This window comes from Hevea brasiliensis, chromosome 17 (genome assembly GCF_030052815.1).
Source record: "Hevea brasiliensis isolate MT/VB/25A 57/8 chromosome 17, ASM3005281v1, whole genome shotgun sequence".
Lineage (NCBI taxonomy): Eukaryota > Viridiplantae > Streptophyta > Magnoliopsida > Malpighiales > Euphorbiaceae > Hevea > Hevea brasiliensis.
Genome location: NC_079509.1, coordinates 16,458,951 through 16,476,047, shown reverse-complemented (window position 1 = coordinate 16,476,047; position 17,097 = coordinate 16,458,951).

Sequence of the window (17,097 nt, the reverse complement as noted above, 5' to 3'; positions counted from 1 at the left end):
CAACTGTTTCTTTTGAATTATTTTCAATGGAAATAAATATTATTTTTGTATATCGTTGTTTTAAATTGTGGATATGTGTTTGATTTAAACTTATTTATTGAAATTTATTGTGAATGTTTTGAAACTGTGAAATAATATTTGAATTACATTGATGTTTACTTTTTGCTTGTAAAGCACTGTAACTGGTTTGAAACCACAGCTATCATGTATATTGATTGTATTCCTCTCTAGCTTGTCTAGTGGGATGAATTGAATTCCCTCTCTGGTGAAGTGTTGAGGTGTGTGCTGTTGAGGACGAATAGAATGAGTACTCATATTTTTGCTAGCTAGCCATGTTATTCCTCAATAGTCATCCACTTTTGGGATGAATTGAATACCTCATTAGCCATCCGATTTTGGGATGAATTGAAATATGGATCATGAATAAGCTGTCAGGGAATTATTGATGTGTATAGGGAGATAGTTAAATGGATTTAAACTCTCATTGACATATCTTTTTTTTGAATTCAAACTGATCGACTTATGGAAAATTATTGTGATATTGAGAAATGGAGTTTAAATTCTTGTTGACAATTATTGTCTTGAATTTAATTATGATTTTAAGTATCCACTATTTACATGACTTATGAATTGTGATTTAAATTGGATTTGGTTAATGTTGTGCACCATCGAGACATTGTCTCGTGATAGCTTTATTCTTTATCGCAGTAGAGAGATAGACAGGCGGCAGACTAGGTTGCATATACATCCAATGAGGGATTACAGTATATAGAGTATACCGCTTTTGCTTTTATCTTGTAATGTATGACCTTTGTATGTACATATTGTATTTGGTTTTGAGCGATTGTAAATTAAATTAAATTGTACTTGAAGTTATAAATTAATTATGAGTGTTTTGGATTGTAAAAGTTGTATTATATTTCCTTATCTCAGACTTTGAAAAATTTCTATGGAATTGAGTTGATGAATTGTTGTGTTGAGAAATGTATTGAAGTTGAGATTTGGAAAATTATAGAAGTGCTTTTCTGAGTTTTCAAGAACTGTTTTATCTAAAATACAGATGGCACCTTGCCAAAATTTTTACAGAAATTCCAAATAAATCAAATGAGTTAGTTGTTTCACCTCAGTTCACCAAAGTTTTTAACACCTGTAAATAGTGCTCACCACTGTAAAAGAAGTAAGAAAAGTTTTTAAAATCCCTTGTAGTGTATTTAATGGGTTATCGATGAGACGGAGTTGGTAATTCATTAGGTATACTACGGGATCATGTTATGCCTTCTGAGAGGGTAAGGTGTGACATGTTTTAGTGGTATCAGAGCAAAGTTTTAAATTCTGTTTTCACCTGTTATTTGAATGTCCTTTCTTCATAGTACAACTGCTCAATATCATTGTTTGATACATACAGTACATTACAGTATAAATATGCACTAACGAGAGTGAATATTCTTGTGTTATTGTTCAGGAAAGCTAAGATCCTCGCATTGAATATGGAAGAGGGTGATCGCTCACGATCGATCTATTGAGGCTGAGGTGCAAGGGGATGCCCCGTTGCATACAAAATGTCGATGGTTCAAGAAGACCCTACCGCAGTTCTTCCTCGATTCGCTCAGCAGATGGCTGCAATATTCCAACAAATGGCTGGTAATGCGCCTACTCAAGTCCCAATTCAGACACCCGTGGTACAACCACAGTCTCCTACGAGACAGTATGATAAATTGATGAAGTATGGGGCTACAGAGTTCAAGGGGACAGTAGATCCTCTAGAAGCTGAACAGTGGTTAGAGAGGATGGATAGGGTGTTCAAGAAACTTCATTGTACAGAGGAGCTCAGACTTGAATACTCAGTATCCTTACTACAAGGGGATGCTTATGACTGGTGGAAAACCATTCCCCACGATGCAGTAGAACTGCTGATCTTGACCTGGAATGACTTCCTCAGGGAATTCAGACAGAAATACATCCCTGATGCCTATGTAGACCAGAAACTGCAAGAATTCTTAAGTTTGAAACAGAGGGGCAGATCAGTGGCTGAGTATGAAAGAGAATTTTCCCGCCTTAGCCATTATGCAGTGAGTCTACTCTCTACCAGCAGGGAGAGATGCAAGAGGTTTGAAACTGGCTTGAAGCCCGATGTCGAGTACAAGTGCTCGGCTTCAAACACACTAACTTCTCCGAACTTGTTTCTCAAGCCCTAGAGTTGGAAAGAGTTGAGTTTGAGACTGCTCTGAGAAGAAGAGGTCGGAGAAGACAGAGAAAGAGGAAAATCGAGATCGAGTTCCAGTGGTCATACTGGAAAGAGGAAGAACTATGGGGGACATGGCAGAGGTGGCAAGAAGTCTGGAAGGGGAAGATATTCAGGACAGAGACCTCCCCCATCTGGTCAGCAGAGTACCAGAAGTTCCTACCCTCCCCGCCAATGTGAAACTTGTGGAAAGAATCATGGTGGAATCTGTTACAAGGCTATTGGAGCCTGTTATAACTGTGGAGGCACCGGACACTTTGCCAAGGATCGCACGATGAGTCGCAGAGTTGGACCACCTCCTACTACTGCAGAAGGGTCGATTCGAGCCCTGTCACGAAGCTCACAACCACCTAGCGAGGTAGAGGCAGGGTAGAGGTAACCCAAACGGCCAGGCACGATAAAACAATCGAGCAAGACGGTTGCTCGATGCAGTCTATGCCATGAGACAGAGAGAAGAGGCGAGACATCGATGTTGTGGTGTACCTTCTCAACTTTTAACGTAATGTATTTGTGCTATTTGATCCGGGTTCTACCCATTCTTATGTGAGTGCTAGCATCATTGATTGCATTCTTTGTTCCATGTACAAAAATGGACTTTGAGGTGCTAGTAACAAGTCCGCTAGGACAGGAGGTCAGGGTTAATAGAATGTATAGAGATTGCCCTTTGGTGATCCAAGGACACACTTTCCTGTCTGATTTCATTGAAATGCCCTTCAGAGATTATGATATCATCTTGGGCATGGATTGGTTAGCTAGGCATCATGCCATGATTGACTGTAGACTGAAGACAGTCACTTTTGGTCTCCCTCAGTACAGTGATGTGGTGATACATGGGGAGAGGCAGCTATTGCCATCCAACATCATTTCGGCTGCACTAGCCAGAAAAATGATCAGAAAAGGGTGTGAAGCATACTTGGCACATGTGGTAGACACCCAAGTGGGGAGTCCAAAGATTGAAGGACATCCCTACGATACATGACTTTCGGATGTGTTTCTGATGAATTGCCGTGATTACCTCGGAAGAGAAGTGCGATTTGAAATTAATGTTCTGGTGTGGATCCAATCTCCATAACGCCATACAGAATGGCACCAGCAGAGTTGAAGGAGCTGAAGATACAGTTACAAGAATTACTTGAAAAGGGCTTCATCCGCCCTAGTGTGTCACCTTGGGGAGCACCAGTGTTGTTTGTTAAGAAGAAGGATGGTACTCTCCGCTTATGCATTGACTACAGGCAGTTGAATAGGGTGACAATAAAGAACAGATATCCATTGCCTCGCATTGATGATCCATTCGATCGATTGAAGGGTGCGTGATATTCTCCAAAATTGATTTGCGATCCGGTTATCATCGATTGAAGGTGCAAGAGCGAGTATTCCAAAAGCGCTTTGAACTCGATATGGCCACTATGAGTTTCTAGTAATGCCATTCGGGTTGACAAATGCTCCAGCTGCTTTTATGGATCTGATGAACACTATCTTCAGACCATATCTTGATCAATTTGTGGTGGTGTTTATTGATGACATTTTGATATACTCGAGGAGTGCAGAGGAGCATGATAGACATCTGCGGATTGTACTGCAGATTTTAAGGAGAAAGCATTTGACGCCAAATTGTCGAAATGTGAATTTTGGCTGAAGGAAATCTCCTTTTTGGGACATGTTGTGTCAGCTGAAGGGATCAAGGTAGATTCCAGTAAGGTAGAAGCTATCCTTAATTGGAAACCGCCCAGGAACATCACAGAAATTCGCAGTTTTCTGGGCTTAGGTGGATATTACCGTCGGATTTTGAAGGGATTTTCTATGTTATCTTCTCCACCGACCAAGTGCCGGAAAGATGTAAAATTTCAGTGGGTGATAAATGTCGTGAGTTTTGATGAGTTGAAGAGGTGCTTAATCAAGCTCAGTTCTCACTTTACCTACTCGGGTAAAGAATACACAGTTTATAGTGATGCTTCTCACAATGGGTTAGGCTGTGTACTGATGCAAGATCGGAATGTCATTGCTTATGCATCACGCCAGTTGAAACCGCATGAGAGGAACTACCCAACACATGATCTGGAGTTAGCAGCTATTGTTTTTGCTTTGAAGATCTGGAGACACTATCTGTATGGAGAGAAATGCTACATCTTCACAGATCACAAGAGCTTGAAGTACTTAGGTACCCAGAAGGAATTGAATTTGAGGCAGAGGAGATGGCTAGAACTCATTAAAGATTATGATTGCTTAATAGACTATCAGCCAGGAAAAGCAAATGTGGTGGCTGACGCCTTAAGTCGCAAGACTATGGCAAGTCTCAGAGTTTCTCCTTTGTCCATGGTATATGAATTGAAAGCACAGCATGCCAGTTTAGAGGTTGATGATGAGGGACAGACAGTAGTTGCATGGCATGTACAGCCAGTGTTGATTGATCAGATCAGAATGGCTGCACAGAGTGATGAAAAATATCAGAAGCTGCTGAAAGAAGTTCAGCAGGGCAAGAAACCTGAATTCTCTGTGAGAGATGATGGTTTATTGCTACATCGAAGCGAATGTGCGTTCCTAGTGATGTGGGCCGAGACAGATCATTATGAAGGAAGCACATGAGTCTCCATTTGCTATGCACCACGGTGGAACTAAAATGTCTGAGAGGGTGAAAGAGCATTCTTGGTGGATGGGCATGAAAAGAGATATAGCTGAATTCGTTTCCAAATGCCTAACTTGTCGCCAAGTAAAGCGAACATCAAGTTCGGTGGTTTGTTACATCCTTTGTCGATGCAGTGGAAATGGGAGCGGATAACTATGGATTTTGTTACAGGACTTCCAAGGACACGAGTAGTCATGATGCGGTATGGGTTATAGTTGTGATTGACTAAGTCGCTCACTTTTGCCGATTCGGATGGACTATAGCACGGAAAGATTGGCGGATTGTACATATATGAGATTGTAAAGCGCATGGAGTGCGGTAGCAATTGTGTCATGCAGAGATCCTAGGTTCACTTCTAGATTAGGGTAGTCTTGAGAGCCCTAGGAACTAGGCGAACTTCAAAGACCTGACATTCCACCCACAGATGGATGGCGATCGAGAGGGTTATTCGGATATTGGAGGATATGCTACGGGCTTGTGTGATTGAATTTGAAGGTAGTTGGGATACACACTTGCCTTTGATTGAGTTTGCTTATAACAACGGCTACCAATCAAGCATTGGGATGCCTCCATATGAAGCTTTGTATGGCGAGAAAGCGAGAACTCCCTTATGTTGGGATGAAGTAGGTGAAAGGAAGATGATTGGGCGAGAAATTGTCCAGTGACAGAGGAAAAGATCAGATTGATTAGAGATAGACTCAGGCTGCATCGGACCGTCAGAAGTCCTATGTTGATATGAAAAGAAGAGATATTGAGTATGCAGTGGGTGATAAGGTATTCCTCAAAGTTTCTCCTTGGACGAGAATTATGAGATTTGGCGAAAGGAAGCGAGTCCTCGTTTCATCGGACCATATGAAGTTACGGAAAGAGTGGGTCCTTTGGCATATCGGTTGGCATTACCTCCAGAGCTAGCAAGGATACACGTGTCTTCCATGTGTCCATGTTAAGGAGGTACAGATCGACCCATCTCATGTACTATCGCTGAAGAGATTGAAGTAAATCCAGACCTCTCATATGAGGAAGAACCCATAAAAATTCTGGCTTATGAGGTGAAACAGCTGAGGAACAAACAGATACACCAGGTTAAAGTGCTGTGGAACCATCATTCAGGGCAGGAAACAACTTGGGAACGTGAAGAGGATATGAGGAGACAGCACCCACAGCTGTTCAGAGACTAATGCTGTAAAATTTCGAGACGAAATTTATTTAAGGGGGAGAATTGTAACACCCCAAAGTTCCTAGAGTGCTCACTGCTCCGGTGACCAGTGTTGTCCGGACAGCTAGGATGCCTAGAACCGTACTTCGATATGAGTGAGGAGACATAAAATAATGAAATACAAGAAAAGAAAACACAAGAAAAATAAAGGAAAAATCATAGCAAAGAAATGTGATCAAGTTAAACGAGCCGGGAAACCTAGCGATGGGTGACCGCACCGGGAAGTCACGGCGTGGACCGTTGACTAACCACGATCATGGAACCCTGGAAAATATTTTTTGGACATAAATAGACCCTTATTGAAGTATAAATATCATTAGAAAGATCAAAGAAAAATTAAATAATTAGTACAAAGAAAAGTGAGAAATCGAAAAACAGACAAAATACGGTGTTATCGAAAAATCGGGAAAGCCACCCGAACAGGGGCATTATGGTCATTTGACATCCCGAATTGTCTTTTGACCTAAATTTCCATTAAAAATAAATAATATTACACTTAGAAAATGAAATGAAAAATTTAATTGGTAGTACCTAAAGTAAATAGTGAGAATTAAGGGTTTAATGTGGGATTAAGTGAAAGTAAATTATAATATGAATTAATTAGAGTAAGTGGACCACTAAGGGAATAAAATAAACACATTATGGGGCTGATGTAAGTCCACTATGTCCAGCAGCCACTTCATCTTCTTCATTTACCATCCAAGCCGTGAATGAAGGGAGAGAAAACTCCATGGACATTTTCATGCAAGCTTGATCCCTCCTTCCATTTCAACTCCATTCACTTAGTGTTCTTCACTAAAATTTGTCTACACATCACAAGGAAGATATTGATACTAATTTTGGGAAGTTTGGTGAAGGTTTAGCAAGTTACAAATAAAGGTAAGTTTGCATTTTTGAGAAATCCTTTGTTAAAGTTTTTGTGCATGTTATGGGTATTAGTTTGGTGAAGGAAAATTTTGAGTTTGAAAGGTTATTGTTATTTTCATTTTGGACAGCCATGGGTCACGTTTATGATGAGGTATTTGTGCATATAATTGATGGGAAAGAATGTTAATAATGGTGATTTAGTAACTTAGTGAGTTATTGCATGTTTATATGGTGAATTATACACTTTGATGGGAATTGGCATATGGTACGGCAATGTGATGTTGATGAATGATTTGTGGCAGCTTGTGGACACTTGAGAAATGGTGTATATTGAAGGAAGAGTGGGCAGAATATTGACCTAGAAGGATTGATGATATGTATGTGAATGAATGTTGTAAAGTGTATGTAAAGTTTGTAATGTTTAGGTGTGGTTATAATGGTATTTAGAAATTGTAATTGTGAATGATATTTGGTGTGTTGAGGGTGATTGGAATCTGCCCAAAATAATGCTAATGTAATGTAGAAAATGTTTTTGGTAATGTGCCAAAACAGTTTGGTAGGGTATGGAAGTAAACCTTGCAAGGTGAGTATGTGTTTGAAGCTGGGGTGTGAAATGCATATTGAGGGCAGTGTATATTTTAGCCTATAACCTTGAATGTGTAACCTCAATTGGTATGAGACCAATTTGGGGTAAAACTAGGCACAAAATGTGCCAACTTTCATTGAGAAACCATGCCAAAATTCTGCTTGCAAGGTGACCTAAAAATTTGACCAATTCGGATTAGGTGCAATTAGGACCTGAAAAATGACCAATTGGGCAGCAGTGAGTATTTAGGCCATAACTCACTCAAACCAGGTCCAATTGACCTGAAATTTTAACCATGAATAGTTAAGACCCATACCTACAAGTCTTATGAAGACACCAAAGCCCAGAAATGACCATAAGCAAGTCAAACAACTTGCACAAGTTCGGGTCCAAAAACTGGCCGAACCAGAATTGACCAATTTGACCTAAAATTGACCTAAAATGGTACCACTTGACCAGCAATAGTGTAATGACCATAACTTGGTCTACTTAACTCGGATTGACCTGAAATTTTGCACCGCGTGCAATAAGACCTAGATCTACAAGTTTGTAGTTTCGAACGAGACCCGAAAACCGAGGGAACTAGATCGTCCGGTTAGGTCAAACCAGTGTTCCGGAATCCAGCAATTTGCATTAAAATGCACTAAGCGAGGAAATGACTTTGGTAAAACATACCAAACCTAAAACCCTATCGAGTGTGACATATTAACGACACTAAAACCTAATTTACCTAAAACGCATCGAGGGTCGGTATATTAGGTGATTAAGCGAATAATTGAGTTCAGTGCATTATTTACCAAACCCCATCGATAGAGACAGTTTAATTTGGTACTGAAACACTTCAAATTGTGTTTCTCAGTTAACAAGGACTCAGCAAAAGGGAAAGAAATACTGAGTCAAGACCAGGAGACAAATATCAGAGGTTTGTGCACAACAACTGTTTCTTTTGAATTATTTTCAATGGAAATAAATATTGACTGTTTGTATATCGTTGTTTTAAATTGTGGAAATGTGTTTGATGGACACTTATTGATTGAAAAATATTGTGAATGGTTTGAAACTGTGAAAAACTATTTGAATGACATTGATGGATACTTATTGATTAAAAAGCATTAGAAATGGTTTGAAACCACAGCTATCATGTATATTGATTGTATTCCTCTCTAGCTTGTCTAGTGGGATGAATTGAATTCCCTCTCTGGCTGAAGTGTTGAGGTGTGTGCCTGTTGAGGACGAATAGAATGAGTACTCATATTTTTGCTAGCTAGCCATGTTATTCCTCATTAGTCATCGACTTTTGGGATGAATTGAATACCTCATTAGCCATCGGCTTTTGGGATGAATTGAATTATGGATCATGATTAAGCTGTGTGTGATTTATTGATGTGTATTGTGAGATTGTTAAATGGATTTAAACTCTCATTGACATATACTATTTTTTTGAATTCAAACCTGATCTGACTTATGGAAAATTATTGTGATATTGAGAAATGGAGTTTAAATTCTTGTTGACAATTATTGTCTTGAATTTAATTATGATTTTAAGTATCCACTATTTACATGACTTATGAATTGTGATTTAAATTGGATTTGGTTAATGTTGTGCACCACTGAGACATTGTCTCAAATGATAGCTTTTATTGTCCGCGCAGTAGAGAGATAGACAGAGCAGACTAGGCCGCATATACATCCAATGAGGATTACAGGTATATAGAGTATACCGCTTTTTGTATCTTGTAATGTATGACACTGTATGTACATATTGTATTTGGTTTTGAGCAGTTGTAAATTAAATTAAATTGTACTTGAAGTTGTAAATTAATTATGAGTGTTTTGGATTGTAAAAGTTGTATTATATTTCCTTATCTCAGACTTTGAAAAATTTCTATGGAATTGAGTTGATGAATTGTTGTGTTGAGAAATGTATTGAAGTTGAGATTTGGAAAATTATAGAAGTGCTTTTACAGGTTTTCTGAAGAACTGTTTTATCCAAAATACAGATGGCACCTTGCCAAAATTTTTACAGAAATTCCAAATAAATCAAATGAGTTAGTTGTTTCACCTCAGTTCACCAAAGTTTTTAACACCTGTAAATAGTGCTCACCACTGTAAAAGAAGTAAGAAAAGTTTTTAAAATCCCTTGTAGTGTATTTAATGGGTTATCAGTAGACGGAGTTGGTAATTCATTAGGTATACTACGGGATCATGTTATGCCTTACAGAGGGGTAAGGTGTGACAACTTACCTTGTGAATCGATACCGGATGCCTTTTGCAACATTCATTGGTGTTAATTACCATGGCCAATCTATTCTATTAGGTTGTGCCTTATTGTCCCATGAGGATGTAGAGACTTTTAAATGGGTTTTTTCAACTTGGCTCTCAGCAATGGGGGACACTCATCCCCATGCAATTCTCACTGATCAATGCGAAAGCATTAGGGCTGCTATTAGGGAAGTAATTCCAGAAACAAGACATAGATTCTGCTTATGGCATATCCTTAGCAAATTGTTAGAGAAGTTTAAGGGTGTGGAAAATTTTACAAAAGCAACCAATGAGTTTAAGGCTTTCATATTTGACACTCTGACGATTGAGATGATTGAAAGAAATTGGAATGAGTTCCTGACCAAGTATGGGCTAGAAAATAATGAATGGTTGACGAAGCTTTATTTTGAAAGGGAGAGTTGGGTACCCATCTATCTCAATCATGTGTTCTGGGCCAGAATGATGTCTACTCAAAGAAGCAAGGGGATGCATGCTTACTTTAATGGTTATGTTAACTCAAGAAGCACATTGAAGCAATTCGTCAAATAATATGAGATGGCCACATGTGGGAAGACTGAGAAGGAGTTGCTTTTAGAGTTCATATCGAAAAACAGGGTTGTTAATTACATATCCCAAATTTGGATGGGAAAAATAGTTTTAACATGCGTTCACTCATGAAATGTTCAAGTTGGTTCAAGAGCAGATTAAGCGCCTATGGTACTGCGATGTGAAACCTCTAAATGAGGATGAAGAGAGCAACGAGCATGGGATGGAGAGATATAATATACTTGAGAGGTGCATAATTAATGACTGGTATCACAAGGAGTTTTTCTTTAGCGTTAAACATAGAGAAAACGGACAATATTTCAGTTGCAAATGTAGAAGATTTGATTCAAGTGGAATACTTTGTTACCACATCTTAAAAGTGATCATCACAAAAGGCATTGAGGTAATTAATGAAAGATATTTACCTAGGAAGTGGAGAAAAGACATGCACCGTCCATATATTAAAAAATTTTTTGCAGGAGGCTATCCAACGATGACAGAGGAATATAAAAAATACCGTGAACTTGAGGGAAATTTTGAGCAAATAATTGACATTGTTATTGGCAACACACAAAAGATGGAGTATGTCAAAAGGCAGCTTCGAGTTTTGAAAGTGAATTTATCAGAATGGAATGATGAATTGTTAGCTTCTGCAGTAGGCTCAGAAAATGTTGGTGTTGCAAATTCTGATAGTTCAGTTGCTACTTTGAATCCACTTGAGGCCCGCAATAGTGGTAGGCCACGAAGCAATCGATTCCGTTCAAGACGTGAATTAAATGGAGGGAGTAACCGTGGTAGAAGTAGATGCAGGAAAGGTCGACGTGGACACGACACAAGTGTTGGTGGTGGAGGGCAAATGACAAACATCATCACACAAAATAACAGTCTTCAGGTTATAATAATATAACTTCCTTATTAATTACAATTGGATAGTTAATTAGGTGTTTATTACTAATTTTTTAAGCAGTTTATTAATAAGGAATTCTAATTTTTCCATTTTGGTTTCTTTGACAGGAAAATGCACATGGTTATCCTAGTACCTCTATAAATCATACTGGGGAGGGAATGCAAATGAGCCAACATCAAAGTATTACACGCATTGGTAGCGACTTTACTTGCGAAAATCTGAATTTGACCTTATAGAGCACATGATGTTCAAAATTAGATTTAGTTATGATGTATTTTGTTGTTTTGTTACTGCTTTGAATCCCAAATAATAAAACTTTTAGTCTATTTCTAGCAATCTTATTTACTACACTGTTTAATTAACATCTGATAGCTTAAGCTCTTAGTTTCTTCAATTTGTTTGCATCCATAATGGGATCATAGAATGAATTACATGGTAGTGCATCTAGCTATTATGGTTGATTAACTACTCAACCATGTGTACAATTGCAACAACAAACTTGTGACCAATTCTCACTCAATTCTCACCCATTATAATAGATTTTACAACATCTAGCTATTAAAATTTCACCGTATATTAGAGTGGAAGTTTTAAGTGAGAGACATGAAGCACATCATGTATTTTATCATGATGTAGGAAGTTAGAGTTTGTAAGAAACTTGTCCATTGCACTCCATAATTTTGTATGGCCCATAGGATTTAGGATTCAATAATCGTCTCATTCTCATTTAACAATGTACTTAGTTTTTATACAGATTTAAAGTTAATAATCAAGTAGGAATAGTCATTTACAACATAATACAATTCATGCCTAAAAAACTAAATTTGTTGAAATAACAAACTAAGTAGTTATCCAATTACAGAAATTAGTTAGCTAATTATAGAAATTAGTTATCCAATTACAGAAATGAGTTAGCTAAAATAAACTCTAATCCCATTGGGTGCTATTTTGGCGAAGTGTCTAATTCTAGGGTAGTTCAAGCCTTTTTATGCATTCATACTTAAAAGGGATTCTTTGAAGGTAGAATTAAGAGAAAAATATATTTCAATCTAAATGAAATTGCAAAAATTATAAATTTGACATTAAAATATACCAAAGTTTTAGCAAAAAGCAGTACAAATTAATTAATATCACTACACAACCATCATCACAAAAGTCTTTTAACCATGAAATTAATCTAAAAAGTACACAGTACTTTCCAAATAAAACAAAAAAAAGTAGATAGTAAATCAATATTTAGAGTAGCCCCATTCCGTTTCGCTTCTCTGAAATGAAGAACTTAGTTTCTTTATGATCAATCTTTTGGAAAGTAATCAAATCTCCTCTCTTAATGCCATAAAACTTAACAAATTTGAACCACCTCACAGTAATCTTGGTCACTAAAGACACAAAGTTCATGCTTCCATTTTTACTCTCATGAACTGTATACTCAACCTTAAATGACATTGACAGGTAATTTCTCCACAGGATAATACTCTTGTTTTGACCTCCAAACACACGTAAAGCCTCACATTTTAGTAGATGCTGCACAATTCAAAACAAAATGCACAACACATTAAAAAAAAAAAAGAAAAGATTACGTCCCTTATCAGTTAAAATCAAGTAACTATACTATCATTAGTTAAACAATCTCATTTGATATTACCAAGACATATTTCCAAGACCCATGGCATGAGATCGACATCAAGGTTTTAACTGCATCAATAATGTAGAGTAAGATTTAGTTACATGGATATTATCACATTATAAATAGAAAAAAAATTGAAAATTTGACAAAAATTCACCTGGATATGCAATCTCATTTCCACTTTTGTTTTAAATGTTGACCATTAACAAGTTCGGATATATATATTCCAAAGAAATTTTGAAGCCGACTTCAACATTGTAAAAGTTGAAGAAATCTTATAATCCACTTCTCATTATGCTTTCGCCTAACCCTTGAAAGATAATCACATCCCAAAGTTCACGTGTAGGCATCACAAGGTGAAAGTTTGCAAGGTAATATTCAGGCACATTATGAATAAATGCATTTGGAATCCTTTGCATCATAAACAAGCAAGTTATGAATTTAATTGAAGCCATCATTAACTTGAAGAAGCAAGAATATACCTTAATGATATTAAGAAATTAGTAAGCTTTCGTTCTTAAAAATAAAAATAAAAATAAAAATAAAAAATGGCTTACCATAACATTGCGTACCATATCAGCTTCTAATATTCGCGTCCAAAATGCTGGAGCCATCTCCAGCCTTGTTTTGTTCTATCCCCAATCTAAGGTTGCACACTTTTTATTTGAGTTTGATAAAAAAGAGTGAATGAAGATGATGATAAATGATATTCTTTATGGTGGATGAAACAATCCCTAACCTCCCTTCTCTTTAATTGAATCCATAGATCACTTATTAATCTTTGGAAATATGCAACTAGAGTAAATAAGCTTTTAGATAAAAATTTGCATGAGGAGATTTCACATTGGAACTTGCAAGTTTGTTCATCAAACAATTCAACCAACATGTAGCCACCCTCCTTTGAAACTTTTAAAGTTACAAGCATGCTTTAACAATCCTCTTTGTTTATTGGTTTGCTAGTTAGGCTATGACTTCCTAAGGTATAATAATGCATTGTCATTATGTTTACACATTCTAAGTCATCTTATCCCTTATCCCTAGCAAGTATTAGCTAATAAGTAGCCACCCTTTTGTTGCATGCTTGTACCATTAGTGTATTACATTTGTACACTATTTTTTATTACCCAAAATTTACCCCTCTATTTGATCAAATTTTTTATGTTACCCGAGAGTCTATACCTAATTTAATCATTTTTTTTTTATGTAACATGAAATTGTAATCTCTAATTTGAATAGTAAGTTAATTGATTTAAGTAACTACAAGTACCTAATCTCAATCATAACATACAAGCATGCTATAAGCAATGAATTAGATCAATTGAATTTGATCAAGGAAGATTGACTCAATTAGATCATACATCAATTAATCGATTATTAGTTAGGTAATAAATCAAGATTGTTTCGATCAATTAGATCATAACTAAGTCTTCTTCGATTAAATAGGTAGAAAATAAAGATTGCTTCGATCAATTTGATCGTAACTAATTACCTAATCTCAATTAGATCATACAAGCATGCTTCTATTGAATTTGATTTAGGAAGATTGACTCGAGTAGATCATAAATCTATTAAATATGATTAGTTAGGCAGTAAATCAAGATTGCTTCGATCAATTAATCAATTAATCATTTTTTCTTTGATCAAAGAGGTAGTAAATCATGATTGCTTTGATTAATTTGATCGTAACCAATCACCTAATCTCAATTAGATCGTTTACAACATTCTTCTATTGAATTTGATCAAGGAATATAGACTCAAGTAGATAATAAATTAATTAACTATGATCAATTAGCAGTAGTCAAGATTGCCTCGATCAATTAATCAATTAATCAATTCTTCTTCGATCAAAGAGGTAGTAAATCATGATTGCTTTGATCAATTTGATCATAACCAATTACCTATTCTCAATTAGATCATACAAGCACGCTTCTATTAAATATGATCAAGGAAGATTGACTCAAATGATGTTCTTCAACATTTGAATGTGGTTTTAATGGATTCAATAGTATTGAATGTTGGAAGACCATAGCCACACCAATGGACTGTGGGAATTCAGAGGGAGGAAAATGGCAACAGGTTTCGATTAAAAGAGAGTGATTTAATAGATGTAATTAACCATTATAGTCCACTAACCACTTCTCCTATCGATTCTCTTTATTTCAAAGATATCCAACCTGATTCAATGAGCTTCTTCGTATTCAATGCTAATGGAATGGAGATTTGTTACAAGCCTCATCCAGGAGAAGAAATTGTGCACATCTTATCGGATGACGAGTAAAAGGTAATCCGAATGGACCGATGTTCATTGCCTGCATGACAACTTGTGACTTGCAATACAAATTGGTAAACTATTAACTTTTTTTTTTCACAATCATGTAATTTAATTTAAATATAATTTTTAATTTTACTTAGCTGATATAATTTAAAAATTACACTTTCCCAGAATATTCCATTATCCTTTGCAAAGGATAATTTAGGAATTGAACCAAAGGAAATTGACCTCTAGTGCCCAATTGGGATGACAAATTTCAAAGTTAAATATGTCCCTAGATTGGACAAAGAAGGCCGCTTGTACAAGGGCAAGTTTGAAAAGGGATGGGGGCAGTTCCTTCGCCACCAGGAAGTGAAGAGAGGGGACAAAGTTTCTTTCAAGTTGGCTAACACTTCTGCTGATAGGATTATATTTACTACAACCATCATAAGGCAATAAATGATTATGTCTCCATTGCTTTATATGGTTGATTATGCTATTTTCTTTTTGGATATTGTGAACTTGTATTTAACTGTTAGGTTTGAATTGTGAACTTATCTTTAGGTGAATTTACTAAACCCTTGCACTATTAGGATTATATTAACTTATGGATTATTATGTGGTTGGTTCCTATTTCTAACTCTTATAATGGATTGCTTGTTTATAATTAATTTCAATAGTATATAAGATAATTATATTATTTGTAGTGCCAGATTTTGCTATGATAATGCTATATGGCTTGCTTAAAATTTGTATATAATGCAATATGATTTATTTTATACTTAATTTACACTCAAAACTATAAGCCATGTCTAATAACACCAAGGTTGGTAGGATATCGCAATTTGATTTGCTTTGCACTTAATGTTTGTGTGTGTGTGTGTGTGTGTGTGTGTGTGTATAACATAAGATTCAACCTGCTTAAAAGAAATTTAGATACAAACAACAGAATTTCTTCAAGGTTCATTTCATTGACTACACCAATTAGGCATTGTAACACCCCTGATTTTTTTATATATTATTATTGGGCTTCGTGTAGGTATCCTCAATTCGCGGAAATTCGACAGTTGTCCGGATCTGTGAATTTCCGGCGCATGCACTCACCTAAATAGTCTCCGAATTGGACCGAGGTTTTGGCTAGCCCCCCATTGTCAGACGTCCCGAGCGCGTTCCCGAAGTCGGAATCGGCAAAGGTAAACCCGAACCTTGTTTTTACGTAATTTTCTAGTGCTTAAATAGGATTAAAAATTCGTAAAATATTCGTGGTAGCTTAGAAAATTATGATTGATTTGATGGGCCCAGGAGGGGCTGTGTGATATGATTGAACTGTTGATATATGGATTGTGAATATAGAAGTGCGTTTTTAGCCCTTTTGCAGGTTGGGTAGGTCCTAGGTATAGGGGAGACTCTGCCGGATTTTCGGCACGACTTAGGACGTAATTGGTCTTTTCTTTGCTTGTATTGAGTCAGATTGTATTAAATAAATGTAATATAATTGTCAGGTGAGCCGGGACAGCCTTCTTCCTCCGCCCAGCCGCCACAGTGATTGTCGTCAAGTCTGTGAGTAAAATATTAATTTTAATTATAATTTCGATATTATTATATGTTCAGCATGCCCATGCATCACTTATATGCATATATTTATGTAGTTAAACTCTAGGCACGATTTATGTTGCATTCATAACTGTTGATGTACCATGGATGTTGTTGTGATAATTTGGAGCAGAGTGCGTGCGTTGGCGTGCGTGTGATGTGGTGTGGACTATGGATAGGACGGGGTAGTCACGGCTTGAGTAATTGGGACCCGTTCCTTGAGGGGTAGTCACGGCTTGAGTAATTATTGGGACCCTCGATTTGGTTATTAAGTGGAAGTCCGAGCTTGAGTAATTCGCTGGCACCAGGTTGGATTTAAGAGAGCTGTATAGGGGATCAGCTCCCATATGTTATGATTGATACTACAGGGTGTGTGA